The sequence below is a fragment of the Equus przewalskii genome, chromosome 16 (genome assembly GCF_037783145.1).
Source record: "Equus przewalskii isolate Varuska chromosome 16, EquPr2, whole genome shotgun sequence".
NCBI classification, from domain to species: Eukaryota; Metazoa; Chordata; class Mammalia; order Perissodactyla; family Equidae; genus Equus; species Equus przewalskii.
This window is the reverse complement of record NC_091846.1, coordinates 54107880-54121643: the sequence shown is the minus strand read 5'-3', so window position 1 is coordinate 54121643 and position 13764 is coordinate 54107880. Positions and strand designations below refer to the sequence as shown.

The window sequence follows — 13764 nt, the reverse complement described above, 5'->3', positions numbered from 1 at the left end:
ACATTGTTGTCAGTCAGAACATTCCAAGGATTTAGAGATTATCTTCTAGGAGCCAAAGGGCAAAGTTCTGATCTTGGGTAAAGTCTATTCTTTACCATGCACTTATTTTCCATATCAGTTGAACCATGCAGAGACTTAATATGCACCATTATCTGCACTACCAATTTCTTCCTTCTCTTTGGTGCATTTTTGTCCAAACAGATAAAATTTTCTTACAGAAGTAAGACTTTCTAGTACAGTGGTCACAAAGTACCATTTTCTTTTCTTATTTTTAAAGTCCATTTGATCTTCCTTTATCAGCTAAGGGACTTCAAAGTAACACAAGTATTTTCATAGTGGCTACATTTTCTTCCCTTCTGAAAGACAACACTTTCTACTAATTTTCAGGCAATTTATTGCTCATTTAAATTGCTGCTTATTGGTGTTTTAAGGAAAAAGTTACTGAATCAGAAATTTTTAAAAGCATTGTTTTCCATTGATTGAGACCTGTTAAAAAGCTTCAAAAACTTTAGAATTCACTTACACCTTTACCCAGCTTCTCCTAATGCTAACCTGTTACATAAGCATAGTAAAAATTATAGATGTGGGGAAATTAACATTGATACAAAACTATGAACTAAACTTCAAACACCATTCAAATATCGCTAGTTTCCCACTAAAGTCTTTTTTCTGGCTAATATCCGATTCAGGTTCCCACATTGAATTTATTTGTCATGTCTTCTAAACTTTCTTTTATGTATGTATTTTCATCAAGGATATAACCTTTATGAGTTGAAATATGCCCCCCAAATTATATGTTGAAGTCCTAGCCTCTGGTGCATGTGAATATGACCTTATGTAGAAATAGGGTCTTTGCAGATGTAATTAAGATGAGGTCATTAGGGTGGGCCCTTAATCCAATATTACTGGAATTCTTATAAGAGGGAAAGAAAGCCATGGGAAGGTACAGATTTACAGGAAGAATGTCATATTATGATGGAGGTGGAGTTTGGAGGGAAGCAGTTGCAAGCCGAGGAATACCAAGGATTGAGGCCACACCCAGTAGCTAGGAAGAGGCAGGAAAGAATTCTCCCTCACAGGTTTCAGAGTGAGAATGGCTCTGTTGGCACCTTTATTTCAGACTTCTGGCTTCCATAACTGAAAAACAATAAATTCCTGTCATTTTAAGCCACCTAATTTGTGGCACTTTGTTATGGCAGCTCTAGGAAACCAATATAATGACCGAAGTAATGTGCTTTTCTATGTGTACCACATCAGGAATTATGTACTATCAGTGTCATTTTACTGGTGATGCTAGCTTTTATCACTTGATTTAAGGTACTCCCTGCCAGGTTACTTCACTGTAAAATTGCTTTTTATTTTTGTAATTAATAAGAATCTCATGAGAAAATACTCTGAGATTATACAGATATCCTATTTCTGATAGTTCTGCTTATTAAGTTTGCATTCATTGATGAATCTGGCCTGCAACAATTGTGGTGTTCAATATCGATTTCTATTTCTATTATTTCTTCTACATTTTTTAAATTATAATTCTACTGTCAGAAAGAGCTATTTCCTTCTCTCCATCTATTTGTTTACTCAGTTGTTTGTTTATATCCTTATGGATGCACGGATATTCATTTTACTCCATGCATTATACTCTTTTACTATATGTATTTATTTTTTGCTCAAATTATTCCAGATTTGACTACTAAGAGCTCCTTTAAGCTGGCTGCTCTGTCCTTCAAACAGATATTCATTATTTAGATCTTTTCCTTATTTTCTAGCAACACAAGATGTTCCAGGTTCATGCAGTACTTAACCTGCCTCAGTTCTAGAATCAACCATTTCTTCATTATTGATGAATTAAAGTGTTTAAAGAACAATTTCCCCCCCAAATTTTGTTTTAATTTCTTTATATAAACTCTACTAAATCCAGTGATGAGACGTATAAACATAAAAATTTCAGTGAATGATAGTTTAATATTATCTTAAAATAGAATTTTACTTGATAAATTTTAAATCCTTATGAGAATTCATATTGTGAGTAAAGTTCAGGTAACACTTGTCGATAGGCTCTCTTGCTGTCTAACGCCTGCATCCTAGGGTATCCATCTGCAACAATGCCGTCACTAGTTAATACGTATCATTTGCCTACAATATTTTGGGCAATCTTTGAAGTGCTTTATATTAATTGTCTTATTTAATCTTCATGCCAAGCCTCATTATACAGGTAATGAATCTTAGGTTCAGAGTGATTGACAACTTGATAATTTCTCCTACTTGAAATGGTGGGAAAGAGATTGACCTCTGATGAATTGACTCCAGATGCTGAATTTCTGAGAATCACCTTTAAAAATGTTATCTAAGAAGCATGTCATTTAGGATGCTTTCGACAGCAAGCAACAGATAATACAAAAATACATATACAGATGTGTGTGTGTATTTAAACTAGTTTAAATACCTGTAAAGCATAATGCTTATAAACATGGAATCCTGTATTAGAGCAGGTTTCCAAGCAGGACATCACCAATATTCTCAAGGACCTTGTGTTAACCACTGTCAACTGGATCTTCTCACTGGTGTCATGGGGGCTGCACTGCTGTCAGCCTTCACATGCAAACATAACAATTAACAAAAGCAATAGATTATTTGTTTCTGTGGTTATTCAATTAAAAAATCACCACCACCACCAAACACACACAATAAACACAACAGAAAAAAACTGGAAAGCAATTCCGAAAAGTCTTCCACCAGCACCACCTCATAAGTCCACAGCCCATTTCTAAGGCAAACAGTAGCAATGTGAGTAACATTTTAGTGAGCAAATTGGCCAAATGATTTGTTATGTAATGTATCCTAGGAATTCTACCATAAATAATCCTAGAGTTTGGAATTTGCTCACCTAGTCCATATTTTAACAAATTACGGCATATGTCCAAAGTTCTCTCTTTAATTATGAAGCTGGAGAACCTTAATAGCTGTGGTCAAATACCTATGAAATTCAGCAACCTCAATAACTGTCCGATGGCAGTGAAGAATTTGGACAAACACTATTTCACATTTTTTGATACACATGAATTGTATGAAACTTTTCTCAATCCTTGTCCAGTTACTGTAGCTCTAACAGAAATCACTTAATTCTTTCTCTCAACTTCCTTCACGTGAAGGATATGTAGTCAATAGATTTCATGAATGTAAAATTTTGTCTTCATTTATATGGCAGTAAAATATATGTTTTTTAGTTTTAAGTGAATCCTTCTTTGGATAAACACTGACTTCTTGGAAATAATGAGTTAGTATTATCTCCCTGAAGTTGAAATAAGTTATAAAGTTTACTGTATATAACTACTCTATATAAAGTTAATATTTTTTTAAATTTATAAATGCTTTCAAAGGGCTGAAGAACCATTTCATGCTGCAAGCTTAAAATACTTAATTGAACTTATATAATTAACAATCTGTTTCTCTGTTGGATTCTAAATCCACTATTGCTAGGAATAAATTTATATTTTCATCCTGCTCTGTTCGCTTCTCAATATATTCTTGACATATATGCAGCTCTCAAAAAATATTTTGTCCAGAGTAACTGAAGAAATAATTCAAAAAATTTAACAGATCAGCTTTCATAATTCATCCTCAAATTGTAGTATACCACTGAATTATATGAAATACATGTATCCAACATCGACCAAGAGATCTCTGAGAATTAACATATGTACAACACTAAAATAGAAAATCTGTTTTCCTAGACTATCTTTGACACCAGGAAGAGTGTGTTGCTTTTCTCAGTTATTTTACACAAGAGAGGAGAGAATTATGACTGTGCTCTTATCTATCACATTCCTGCGTTTTTCTTCTCTTTCCTCTTCGCTTAGATTTCAAATATTTGTGATTTTATCACTTATCTCAGCATCCTAAACCTTACTGTATTCTTGTATACTTAGAGCATATATCTGTACAAACCAGAAACCTTTATGAAACCATTTGCCTTCTCTAACCACGGAGGATTTTGAACACTGTTTACATGAACTGGTTCCATGATAAATTCAGAGACACTGACCATTAATGGTCACTGAACAATGCTCTGAATCACTCAGCACTTTCCTATGCCTCTCATCTTTCTATAAATGTTTTTGAAATCTATTCCAGTCTCTGCAAAACTTGGCAATTCCACTTTCTTGCTTATTCTCAACAGAAGAAATTGCCTCCTGTTACACAATCGAATAGCAAACATTGGATTGACAGAATCTCTTGTTTTATCTGCCAAGTTCCTGGACCCAGGTCCACCAGGTCCTTTGCACTTCTTTTATATTGGAGAGGTATTCCACGTTCTCGGTATTCTCATCTCATTCACTCACAATCTCATATTGTATTTTTTCTTTTTTTTTTGTAATTCCAACCATTTGCTCCCTTCCAACCGTTCTTTCTCTTCCAGTTTCTTTCACTAGACATATACATACAAACAAAAACCCTTCTCAACTGCCATCATAGTGCCATCATCCCAACACCTTTATATATTGTTCTCCTTTCAACATATATCTAAAAAGCTGCTTTTAGTCTCCATTTCTACATCTACCATACACACTTCACTGAACTCATTTACGGCTTCTGACTATACTGCATGTTGATACTACTTCTATTGCTTTTACTAATGTCGTGTCATGTCACACAATTCCAGGTCCCATTTTTCAAACGTGATGTTTTTAGAGGAAACTTTTGACACTGCTGAACACATTTGCTCTCCTTGAAATAATCTTACGCCTTGCTGTCTAAAAACACCATCTCTTAGATTCCCTCCTTACTCACTGGCTGCTCCTCCTCACTCTCCATTCAGTTTCCTCCTCTTCCACCAAATCCTTAAATGAAGAAAATTATCAGGGTCGCATCTCAGTGCTCTTATCTTCACATCCCCTAGTTGATTTCTTTCATTCTGATGCTTTTGATCATATTGATGATTCCCAAATATATATTGTATCCAATGTCATTTCTCCTAACTTTCAGAAAAATACAAGTGTCTGAAGACACTTTCGCTTTTATGCCTGTTAGGCACATCAAATCCACAACACTAAACTGAGTTTAGAATTAATCTTCGTTATATCAAAAAAAAAAAAAAACCCTCCCTCCATTGTAAATACCATTACCTTTCAAGTTATTCAAGTCAAAAATCTGAATTAAACAATTTACTGCCCTTCATTTTTACTTTTATGTTCAACCAATCACTACATCCTGTAGATAATCCATTTTAATTATCTGCTTTGTATACTTCTTTACATTTATACTAGCTACTATCCCTTGTCCCTGGACACCTTTGTTTCAGCTTAGTCTTCTTTAAACACTTGGCATAGTTTTTATATAGTCCTCTTTAAGCACTCAGTATATTCTGAAGTTCTTCTTTTTTGGGTCATTTCATCTGATAAACTCTTACTCATTCCTCAGACCTCAGATCAACCATCACTTCTTTGAGAAGCCCTTCCAGCTTAGATATTAGATACCCATGCCATAACCCCTAGAATACCATATGCTTTCTTTTTCATAACATTCATTCAACTTGATTTTTTTGGTTGTGACATCTTTCTCAAAGAATCTTCCATAAGGACAGAATCTGTTTATACACTGTTTATTGTATTGTTCATGCAAAAGAAGCCAAAATTAGGAGTTAATAAATGTGTTGTTCAATAGTTTTGCAATGAATACTTTCAAGATGTTGGTCCCTACAAACAAAGCTGCAGTAAGTATCTTGTACATTTATCTTTCCACGTTTGGAAAACGTTTTTATTTATATTAAACTCATGAATAACCTTCAAATGTATGTACATGTTTTTCATGGTTCATGCATGTTACAAATAAAATATTTGTACCAATCTATATACTTTCGTTAAAGACTGTATGAGAGGGCTTGGTTTTCCAAACCATGGCTGACTTTCGGCATTATTGTATACATCTGATAAGAGAAAATGAGCTTTCATCATTATCTTAGTCAGAATTTCTATTTATTACTCAGTGGTTTGTAGAATATTTTGCTAATTGAGCATATATATTTCTTCGTAAATTAATTTTTCTGGATATTTTCCCATTTCATTTTTGGAATTTTTTTTTTTTAAAGATTGGCACCTGAGCTAACAACTGTTGCCAATCTTCTTTTTTTTCCCTGCTATTTCTCCTCAAACTCCCCCAGTACAGAGTTGCATATTTTAGTTGTGGGTCCTTCTAGTTACGGCATGTGGGATGCCGCCTCAGCGTGGCCTGATGAATGGTGCCAAGTCTGCTGCCAGCATCTGAACTGGTGAAACCCTGGGCTGCTGAAGTGGAGCACTCAGACTTAACAACTTGGCCACGGGATCAGCCCCATTTTCGGAATTTTTTAATTCATGAAATCCATTGTTATTTCAGGGATAAATATAACTGCTGATTTGAAGTGGCACTGTTGCAGAAAATGCCCATGTGTCTCAATTAATTTGAAGAATGATTTCACAAATAATGGATAGTATACAAATAAAACGTGAAATATATTTTAGCTGTAATTATTTCTACATAGTGCCTAGAAATGCATTTAATAATAAATGCAACCATTATGGTTTACAAAGTAATAAATATTATAAATTCCATTTGCAAGCATTAATTATATCACCAAATAAATGAATTTTTAATTGCATAACTATGCAAATGGAGCTTATAACATGCCCCAAATCAATACAAAAATGAACATTTTATTTATGTTAATAAAATTCCAAAGTGCTTGATAATTACATGTGGTTTCTAACTTCGGAAGAAAAACAAAATAAAAACCAAAATGAAGACAAAAGAAGAGCATAGTTTGTTGTCTCTCCCAATAATATCCTAGAACTGAAATTGTATGAAGATTGATTTCCCCTTTATCTTTGATGTATATAGACCTTTCAAGTCTGGATGACTGTCACTATGATGATTAGGATTGAACATTAGCTCTCTTCACACAACATTGGGTAGATTAGGAAGTAAAATGGGAATTTCTGACAGCCATGACTTGGATATAACCATCCCGTTCATTTTTTTCTCTATTTATTCTTGTTATATCTCTTATTTGATGTTAGAAAACAAACACAAATTTGTAATTTTCTTTGTAGGAGAGCCAGCATATTATGGTTTCTTGCTACAATGGAGTAATTTATCTTCACACTCAGATGAAAACCTGTGAAAATATGACTATTGATAACCCTGTCTGACATTATTTTGAAGCGTAGTTTGTTACTCTAATATTAGTTACTATAATGTAAGAGATATCCAGAGAAAGACAGTAATTAAGTGTGATTTTATTATTGTGAACATATTTTAAGTTATTATGAATGATTAAGTTTACATATTTGTGCCTCTAACTGTTGAATGTGTCATTGTTTTTTATAGTTTTCCTTGTCAAGTTAAAAATATATTAATATTTGTTGTTATATAAGTAAAACTTGCATATGAGATATGCATTAGAATTGGAAATAGAAACTCACATTTAAGGGATTAAGTAAATTGTTTCAAACAGAATTAATGGGATACACCAGTAATTAATATGCATTGAAAACTTTTATATATGTATAAGGACCCATTTATATCCAGGGCAGAAAAAATATATTGAAATAAATTCAATATATTTGAGTGAAACAATTAGGAATTAGGATTTTGACCTACTTGAATCACTGTATTATACTTCCATACACTCTCATTGAGTCCTTTCTCTGTGGGTATGTGTATGTGCATGTCTGTGTTTTATCTTTCCTGGTAAGTATTATATTTTATTTTACTTCTCATTTTTGAAAACAATAGCACAAGGTATAATGTGTAGTAAGCACCAAATGAAAGTTTGTTTAACTTCCAATGACAAATATTATGTAAATGTTATAGATCCTATCACAAATTGAATGCATTCATTGACATCACATTGAATAATAGATATTTGTTAGCTATTAAGTAATGTCTTGTACATCCATGTGATGAAATAATCTGCAGACATAAATAATCTTAGTAAAAATTTAATGACATTAATAAACACTCATGATAAAAATTTGGGTAAAAATTTGATATAAAGCAGATATAAATATATAAAAAATAGAAATATAGTCCATTATATAAGCATAATGTTTGATTTGAATGTGCCCAGTGGACTAGTGAATTTTAAATGAGAAAAATAAAATTAGAAAATATCAGAATAACATCAGCGAGTATTTATGGTGTGTCCTCCTTTACTTTAATAAGTTGAAATATAATAAAATATTACCATAATTAAAAAATATGAATATATCAACAAAAGCTTAAATATTATTTTGTGGTGAAAGATTCTTCTATAGATTCTGATTTATGGCTAAAATGTCCTTTGATCTTATGCTTGCTTCATGAACTCCCTGTCACTCCCGCATGCTGCAACTGCGCACTGAAAGCACAAAGATAGATTACAAATGCTGTTATCTTATTCTACTAGTATTGTGTGTGTGCATGCATGTGCTTGACTTTCTTCCCAGTTAAGTTATCTTAAGGCAAAAACACTTGTCATTTTTTATCGTGGTATGTCCAATGTCTGGCAGAGTTTATGGCACAAAATAGGCATTCAATAAAGTTTTGTTTAATTAATTTAATTGATTTAGATTTACTTTTAAAGATTTTTATTAGCTTATTACTATGGAAATCACTAAGAAATCCAAATATCAAAAAAACGAGGTTACTGCTTACAAGGAATATGTAATTATATAGTATATATTATCATTATCAAGGCTAATGTTTCCCCACTGATAGTTTACAAAGATCAAAAGCCCACTTTAGCTGTCCTTTATCAATAGATAAAATATGTATTTCAAAATGTTCATGTTAAGTCAGAACTGTTTGAGAACTATCCAGTATGTACAGAATAAGTATATATAGAAATCACTAGAGAATTTTAAAGTAGACTCATTATCACATTTTCAGTTATTTTATCACACAACAGAACACCACTAGGTGCTGTGCTGGTTTTAACATCCTTTTTGCCTATGCGATATTTTATTAAATATAAAGTGTATAAGGAACACCAATTTTAAAATGTCAATAAATACTAAGATAATTGTGTTATCCACCTAACCTTTTTTCTAGTACCTCAGATATATCTATATCTATCCATATTGTGCCTCCTTATATCTACATCTGCATCTTTCTGTCTATACTACTACATATAAAGAGACTTTAATTTTACTGGTATTAAATATTGTTCACTACCTTTTCGTAAAACGTACTAAGAAAAGCTCGAAATTAAAATCTTGAAAAAGATTGTGAATAGTATTATGGGAAAAAGTGGAACAATTAAAGTTAATTAAGTTAATTTTAAGAACAAAATTTTAAAAAATCATAACCGCACTACTGTATGTACAATTGACGGCATTACATACATTTAAATTTTACCCTTTTTTGAGATTTAGAGTCAGTCCCTAAAACAAGTAAATTGTATTTTATTTTGCACTCATTTCTTGGCAAATTTTTCACTTATTTCTTGGCAAATGATGTTTTTCATTATATCTTATACTTTTATAAATTACATTTTTATATTTACAAAAATGTTTTAAATATTATTATGAACATTATTGAACTGTAACATGAACATCATACTATTTCAAATGTACCATCTAAAATGTATTTGTTTATTTTAAATCACTAATTATAAATAATAAAAAATGAGAAAAATATTAAAAATTGTTAAGGAAGTGTGATGTATATTGGTGTGTGTTGAAAATATTGGCGTGTGTGTGTAGGTATGTTTAATTCAGAAAAGATGGAAAATGTTTACACACACAGTATTGCTCTTGTAATTGAAACAAATGAAATGTTATTTAGGCACCATTTTTTCCACGCCAACTTATAACATGTAAGATACCAGTACTGGCCATATTTACTATTGGAGCTAATTAACATCATCCTTTTTAGTCTCCTTTATTATTTGGTATATCCTCAATTGGATCAACAATAAAAAATGTGAACATGTATCTTGCTAGATCCAAATGCAGAACGATCAATTTTTGTTAACATACAAATGTCATCAGTAATATATTACCAATACCATAAGCCCTGTGATATATATGGAATCACATGCTTAGTCTGCTTATAGATCAAAGGAAATAGCTTTACATAAATATCTACATCCATTTCTATGTGTCTGGCACTGCTTCAGGCAGTAGAGAGCAAGTTCAGCAAACACACTCCTTCTGATTATCTGCCATTATCTCACTTTATTTTTAACATTGCCTTGTGTTACCCAGTAAAATATTGTTGAGAGTGAATAAAAACTTGGAATTTCTCAGCATCTTCATGAAATGATTCTGTATTTGTATGAATTCTCATTCATATCTTATTTAGGAAATATCATCGGTTATATTTTGAATATATATTTGACATGGGATACTAGTCTAAGCTACTTAGCCTCATGACAGGTCACTGCTTCCATCTTACTTCTTGTACAGTAGGTTCATAACAAAGAAGTCAGGGTGATCCTTTAAATACACGTCAGTTCATATCACTCATTGGCCCAAAACCCTACATATCTCTAATTTTCTGTAGAAAACCAAGCAAGCAGCTTTGGTTCTAGCAAGTTCAGCTAGAACCAAAGCTGTAACAATGGCATTCATAGTTGTAAATAATCTGACTTCCTGTCACTTCTCTGGCCTCATAGCCTTCCACTTTTCATATTGTTTTCTTGCTCCACACACCATTTGCTTCCTTGTGGCTAAACTCCCAGATCAGGGCCCTTTCATTAGCTGTTCACTCTTTCTGAAATAGTCTTTCATAAGATAACCAAATAGGTAACTCCTTCATCTTTCTCATATACTTGCTTATAAGCCATGTCACCAATGAGAATTATCTCAGCCACTTATTTAAATTTGCAACTGAGGCCCAGCACTCTCCCTCAGCTTCTCCTTTTTCAACCTTTTCAATGTTTTTTTTCCCAGCACTAACACCTCCTAGTTTTTAGTATCAATCAGGACCGCAATCATAAAAAACGTCGTATTATTGGATTATATTTTTGGAGAGAGATTTCATGCAAGTACTATTTACAAATATTTGAAATGGATGGGAGTGTAAAGTATGGTGTAGAACTACCTTGTTCCTACCAAGAGGTCCAGAAGGGCAGGGCAAGAGAGCAGTTATAGAAAATGGCAAGAGTCATGGGGAGAAGACTGCATTGATGTAAGTAGTGACCATTGGTCAAGGGACACAGCCTGAGCTGAAGAGCTGGGTGCAGAGGGAGGATCGGAGGAATAACACCGTTATGGATTCTCCATCCTTCCCTACTTTCTGCAGGATATTTCCATTGGCTGAATTAATCAGAAGCCAGAAGTTTGAGGAGGACAGTGGAATTATTTTATACAGGTCTGCCACTTGGTATAGAGATCACGGCAGAGATGCATGGAGAGCGACCCCAGAGCGACATTTGGAAAAATATCCAGTACCAACATGTAACTAATACATGTAACAGTGTATTGCATCAGTGTAGTACATTGACTATTAAGTACCTGTCTTACCTCACTAGTATATAAGCAACATGGCAGCTCAGTTCTCTGATGTATTTCAAGGACAAAGATTAGCAGCACCTACCCCAGAATAAGCACTCAATAGTTGCTGAATGAATGCTGAATAAACTAATATATAATACATCCAACAGCAAAAATTATAGTAATAATTTATGATGGTGTAGTGATGATAATGATAGTATCTCGACCACTTATTTGTTTTGTGTCCTTGAGCAAGGTATTTAACAGACATGTAGTGTCCTCTTCTATAAAGCAAAACATGAACAAATAAGTATATATTACATATAAATACATAATATTTATGTATAAATATATATATATATCTCCATCAATCATAAGATAAGACAAGTACTTACCTTGACACATGTTACATTGTAACAATGATGATATATGACCTATAGTGCAAGGTTCTCCTTATGTATTATCTATTCAATCCTCAAGACAATCCAAAGTGATGACACCACCTATTATCACCATTTTCAGATTAAAACACTGAGAGAAATAATGTTGAGTGACTTGCTCAAGATGACATGTAAGCAACACAAAATATATTAATTACACAATAAGTATCTATTTTTAAATTTTCATCTATATTCATATTTTTAATTTTTATTTCTCATAAATACCCCAAAGGCTTTCACCATGCAGCAATGAAAGCCATTAATTTGAGCTCGCACTTTTAGTTAAATTTACATGATAAATGTAAGCATATATCAGTATGTTAATTTTCATTCTTAGTTTTGCTTTTAAAATCTTACCTAGTTTCATGTAATAAAGCACAAATAAAATGAGCGGACACTGCTAAACATGGCATAGATGGAGAATTCTTGTGACAATTTTCTCAAGGCAAATATTTTCTGGTCTTAAGTATGCACGTCACTTTCATGAATTCTCTTCCCTGATATCTTCACCTCATTTTAGGACTAGCACCTAAAGTGATGACAGGAACGAAGATTTAATTCTGTGGGTCTTGAAAGCATTTCAGTCTTCAAAAAATCGCTATTTCCAAGCAAGTGTTCTTAGGACTCTATATAATCACTATCAGCTTATATTTTAGCAGTAATTTCTTAAGATAGAGGATTTAGCAATGAATGTGACTCCTAAGAAAGGAACATGCCATTAAAGTATAATTAAATAGTAGTCACTCAGGCAAAAAATCATTTCTTTCCAAGTTTTGCTTAACCATATGGGCAATCATACAATCAGTAAGGATGGTTTAAGGATTATAAAAAGAGAAACCAGTGGTTTCATTTATTTTAGAAATGAAAACTGTGGAAACGATCATTTTGTAATCATATACTAACCTAGAGTATTGCAATCACCATTTAGGAAAACTCATTGATTTACAAAATTGAACAGTGGACATCCTAAATGGGACAGCTGAGATTCCCAAATTACATTGTAACAGAGCCTCTGGAGCATGAATGCAAGTTAACTATAAAAAGAATGTGCTGTGTTCACAAGCCATTTTTAATTGCAACAAGGAATTTTAATGACCCCAGTCTTATTCCTCCTGCCTTTGATGCTTGACTATCCTACAAATAACTCTCTAGGGAAATAAGATATCTGAGCACTAGAAACAACATCCCCTCCCTCATCAACAACTGTTTGTGTGAGGAGTGATTCTGAAACAGTTGCCAGTTTAAGACATTACTCAGAGTTTTGTAGTTTACTTATAACATAACAAGTCCACCCCCTCAAAAAAAAAATATTTGTTGTATTATTTGTTCATGTGTTGAACACCATAACTTTGTTTCAAAAAAATCCATACAAACTTAAAGTCAAATTTTGACCATAAAATGATATTGACATATGAGGAATGAAATATATTGCTATATTACAAGTATATGATTCGCAAATAGATATTTAATAAGATTATTACTTGGCGGAGTTACTAGGAAATATTCTCCTTTCTGCTTTCTCTCTTTAAACAAATAGGCATTCCTTTAGTCATTTAGCAGTTTACATTTTAAAACTGGAAGGTTAATATGTAGTTTTATTAATTCTAAATGAACTAGCACTTTGCTAGTCTGAGTGTAAGCCATGGACCTGCAACATCGGTATCATGTTGGAGCTTGTTAGAAATGCAGAATCTTAAGTACCACCCCAGATCTACTGAATCAGAGTCTGCATTTTAACAAAATTCTTAGGTAATTTATGGGTTCACTGATGGTTTTTTGAGCACTCTTCTAGTAGACGAGTGAGAATTGAGGATTATTGCTAACGTTTTTGTGATTGGTGAGGCTCAATTTAAGCATCCCAAACACAA

General features: G+C 32.8%; 1 long non-coding RNA gene across 4 annotated transcripts in view; it reads right to left on the bottom strand.

The window, feature by feature from the left end:
- LOC139076398 (uncharacterized) overlaps positions 1-13764 on the bottom strand; it is a 45443-nt gene that overhangs the window by 13488 nt on the left and 18191 nt on the right. For 3 of the 4 annotated variants that reach the window (XR_011527971.1, XR_011527970.1, XR_011527969.1), the window contains one exon: positions 12254-12425. The exons of the other annotated variant lie outside the window; for it this stretch is intronic. This is a non-coding gene — a long non-coding RNA (uncharacterized lncRNA). The remainder of the gene's footprint in view (positions 1-12253; positions 12426-13764) is intronic. 4 annotated transcript variants of the gene reach the window in all.